The following is a 4,969-nucleotide window of genomic DNA, read 5'->3' as shown; positions in this document are numbered from 1 at the left end:
AGCAGTATACTTACCATCCGTGCTGCTCCCGGGGTGCTCCAGAGTGACGTCAGGGCGCCCCAAGCGCATGGATCACGTGATCACATGGCACGTCATCCATGCGCATGGGGCGCTCTGACGTCACTCTGGAGCGCCCTGGGAGCCGCACGGACTGTAAGTATACCGCTCCCCCGCTCCTACTATGGCAACCAGGACTTTAATAGCGTCCTGGCTGCCATAGTAACACTGAACGCAGTTTGAATACGGATCCGTCTTCAAATGCTTTCAGTACACTTGCGTTTTTCTGGATCCGGCGTGTAATTCCGGCAAATGGAGTACACGCCGGATCCGGACAACGCAAGTGTGAAAGAGGCCTAATACAGGATGTAACTCAGGATCAGTACAGGATAAGTAATGTATGTACACAGTGACTGCACCAGCAGAATAGTGAGTGCAGCTCTGGAGTATAATACAGGATGTAACTCAGGATCAGTACAGGATAAGTAATGTATGTACATAGGGTACTTCTGGGGCTCTATGGTGATTGTCACCCCGCGAGTCGCCCCCATCATGAAATAAATGAAAAGACGCTGAGATTTGTTAAAGGTTATTATCCACTTTAATAGTATAAACCGCATTCAGGAAGTTATTATGAAGCAACGAGAAAACAACGCCACAAGGAAAGAGCATTTAATGAAATGCATCAGCTAATCCATGCACTGCAATACTCTATATACAAAACAACAATGCAGATCTCTCCGAGACGAAGACCGTGATTAGACAGAAAATAGATAGAAAATGATAACACACATGCCGTCATCTACAACATCACAGAAAGAAGGCTGGTGACAGGAGGACTGACGGAGGGGCCGTCGGGGGGAGCGATCAGACCTCCTGTATAATATACAATGCAGCAGCTGACAGATAGCGGTTCGGTCCTCCAGATCCCGTAGCCACTAGAGGGAGCCAGAACCAACAAACACTAATGCAGCAAAACCTCGGCGGGCTCGTAATACGTCTGGTAGCAAATTGTAGAAAACAGTACGGAGTGAAAATTACAGGAGCAGAGTCCTCAGTGCAATCAGTCCGGGGGGTGGGGTGACAGGTTAGGAGTCCCTATGGATGAGCCGTGGCTGACGATGACCACCTACAGGGTGGGATATGTGTGTATCTGACCCCATAGATCACAGGCTTCATCTGTGGCCCCAGCTTTTGGTGGACCGCACCCTATATTGGCTTCAATATGGAGCCCGAGGTGTGGTCTGGAGTGTGACTGCAGGATCAGGCTACACAGGGTCTGTGACCAGGGAGACAAATAGCTATGCATAGGAACTGCATACACAAAACGGTAGGGGCTATCCTAACCTCAGCCAATGGCTCCTGAGCCTCGTTTTGCAAGCCTTTAAGCCTAGATACATGGAGGTTGCAGTATGGGGATTGTGGACCCCCTTCCCCCAGTCATCAGACCCCCACCTATGTTATGTCCTGTGGATAAGATGGGATTGGAGTGGTGGTCTAGCCCTGCTCTCCATTCAGAGTCTATGGGGTTGACACAAACTGCAGAGTGCTCTACTTGGCTGTGTCCGTGGGACCTTGTTGGGGGTCCCCCACCAGACGTGGACAGGTGATAAATGTCCATCTTGGGACACATGATCTAAATGCAAGACAAAAGCTTGTTTTCCGTCCCCAGGTCTTATATGGGGTGTCTGGGGGTGCAACGTCCTTCCAGTTACAGATCAGCCCGCGGGTCGTGCCCCAGACATGGCTTCTGAGCAGCGCTCATGTGTAATGCAGCAGATAAGGCACATTACTGTCCTGTGAATACTGCCCCCTTCTGGCTGCACCTGATGGTCGCAGGTAGTAACAGAACAAGTCATGGCAATTAGTGTTGAGCGAACTTCTGTTTTAAGTTCGGCGTCTAAAGTTCGGCTTCCGGTTAGCGGAGAATCCCGACATGGATTCCGAATACCGTTGTGGTCCGTGGTAGCGGAATCAATAATCGGCCATTATTGATTCCGCTACCACGGACCACAACGGTATTCGGAATCCATGTCGGGATTCTCCGCTAACCGGAAGCCGAACTTTAGACGCCGAACTTAAAACAGAAGTTCGCTCAACACTAATGGCAATGCTTAAATAACAACTCCGAAGGGCTCAGAGTCAAGACAAGGCCACGTGGTACCACGCGCTGCATAGGTGTCTCCATAGGACACTGTATCCCCTCCTGCATCTTTCTTTTACACTTTATGTTTTAATAATTTAATACATCACATTTCCCACGTTCTCTGCTTACTGTCAGGGAATAAAACATTCTGCCATACAGTCAAGTCTGAATATCAGCACAGACCCAATATTTGAGGGTTTGTTACAATTGTATCCAGCCTAGACAAGTCTCTAAACACATCTCTCCCGTCCTGATAGTTTGTTACAATTTATCAGTGTAATAAATTGTATCAGGCCAGAGTCCAGGCTGTTTAGCTCACAGAGGATTGTCTGGACTCGATACAACTGTAACAAACCCTCGCTATGAGAAGTATAGGGTCTGTACACCAATGTTCCTATTCACTAACAGCAAGCAGAGATCTTGAAGATGCAGACTATTCCATTATAACCAGGAGACCTCATTTAAAGGGGTTTCCCAGGTGTTAATATAGAGGACTTATCCTCAGGTCATCGATATCAGATCGGTGGGGTCCAACTCCTGCCGATCAGCTGGTTGCGGAGGCAGCGGCGTCCTGTCAGCGCCCCAAGCACAGCGCCGTCCATTGTACCTGGTTGAGGAGGCAGCGGCGCCCTGTCAGCGCCCCAAGCACAGCGCCGTCCATTGTACCTGGTTGAGGAGGCAGCGGCGCCCTGTCAGCGCCCCAAGCACAGCGCCGTCCATTGTACCTGGTTGAGGAGGCAGCGGCGTCCTGTCAGCGCCGTCCATTGTATAGTGGCTGTGCTCGGTACTGCAGCACAGCCCTATTCACTTGAATGTGACCGAGCTGCGCCGAGGCCACATGACGTCACTGCCCTAGAAAGAAGCCGTGGCACTCAGCCTCAAATAGCTGATCAATGGGGGGGGGCAGGAGTCAGATCCCCACCAATGAGATATTTATGACCTACCTTGAGGATAGGTCATCAATATCAAAATCTCAGAGAATCCCTTTCATTTATTCTATAACCTATTCTACAAGGCGTCCCCTGACCCCAAGAAGGGTACGAAACAGAAAGCAGCGATGTGCGGCGCCGCTTGTCTCTTCCTTTTGTTGACATTGACCTGCCCTGCCCATTAACCCTTCCAGTGCTGCTGGGAGGCAATTTCACATTCACTCTTTTCATTGCCAGTGGTCAAACAATACTAAATGCATCTCGCAAACAGTCACGCTATGATAGGAGTTGTACTTCTGCAACAGTTGGGACAGCCCGCCGGGGAGCACTGCCACTTTCTATACTGGACCATGGCGGGGGAGGAAGGGGGGATGACGATTGTCAGATGCATCGTATGGACTGCTGTATATACAGAGGTTATTCTTGTGGCAGGTCGGCCGCCGCCACCGGGTCTGGGTAACAGAAGCTGCATATTAAGAAAGTGCTTGAGTCGCAAGGTAAATAACAGTTCAGAGAAGAGATGGGGGATGGGGAACGACAAAAAGTCTGCAAATGATTCGGGGAAATGTAGCTTAGAGGGAGCGTCACCGGACCCGGGCACCTGTCAGATCAGTGGTAGCCTGTGACTCTCCAGCGGTTGCAAATCTACAACTCAACTGAAAAACATAGGGGGTAGGAGCTTACCAAAAGTTAAACGCTTAATCAATTAAATAAAATACCAGGATGCTTTCAATTTGCATCACAATAATGATAACACGTTAAGGGCCCATTCACACGAACGTGGGCTGCCCGTTCCCGTATTGCGGACCGCCCCACGGACGGTGCCCGTGCATTGCGGACCGCAATTTGCGGTCCACAGCGCGGCCACAGGCTTCACACGGTCTTGTGAACGAGCCCTACGTTTTAGTAAGCCACTACCTCCTATATTTTTCGGTTAGTGATTTGTTGTGTTCACAGAGGAAGTCTTCATTATACCTCCCTCTAGTGGCATCTTTTTGTTTGAAAACTACAACTCAAGCCACTGACTGTCAGGGCACGTTGGGAGTTGTAGTTTTCAAACCGCTGGAGAGACACAAGTTTCGGAACTCTCGAAACAAGTAATGGGGTGCAACAGACAGATCCTGGTGAAATCGACAATGAAGTTCCTTTCATCCGGTGCCCAATAATCCAGAGACCAGAGGAAGGACCGGAGAACCAGTTAGGAGACCATATATCCATTTCTCACTGTCTTTACTATCTCTGTTTCCTGTCAATGAACAGAAATTTATTGTCTCCATCCAGAGCCATCCTGACTTAGGGCTCATGCACACGGCCGTGCCCGTATTGCAGCCCACAAACCCATTCTCTATGGAGCGCTGTCCCTGCCTCCGCACTGCAAAAAAGTAGTACATGTAGTACTTTACTGCGGTACGGACTGTCGGATGCGGATCGCGATGGAGCACATTTATCAAGCTCAACTTTTTTGGGGAGTGATGTCTGTCTTTAATTTGAGCCTCCTTTATTATCCCTTAATAAATCAGGCTTTTCTTTTTTGGTGTAAGGCCTTTTTCACATGTCCGTTTTTTTTTCCGTTTGCAGGCCGTTTTTTGCGTTCCGTATACAGAACAATTTATTTCAATGGTTCCGCAAAAAAAAACTGAATGTACTCCGTATGCCTTCTATTTCCCTATTTCTGTTCCGTTGAAAGAAAGAACAGGTCCTAATATTGCCTGCAAATCACGTTCCACATTCCGTGGCTCTATTCAAGTCAATGGTCCACAAATAAATGGAACCCATACGGAATGTACTCCGTATGTCTTCGGTATCCGTTCCGTTTTTGCGGAACCATCCATTGAAAATGTTATGCCCAGCCCAATTTTTTATATGTAATTACTGTATACTGTGTATGCCATCCGGA

Source organism: Bufo gargarizans, chromosome 7, assembly GCF_014858855.1.
Source record: "Bufo gargarizans isolate SCDJY-AF-19 chromosome 7, ASM1485885v1, whole genome shotgun sequence".
In the NCBI taxonomy this organism is placed as follows: Eukaryota; Metazoa; Chordata; class Amphibia; order Anura; family Bufonidae; genus Bufo; species Bufo gargarizans.
Note: the sequence above shows the minus strand (reverse complement) of the source record.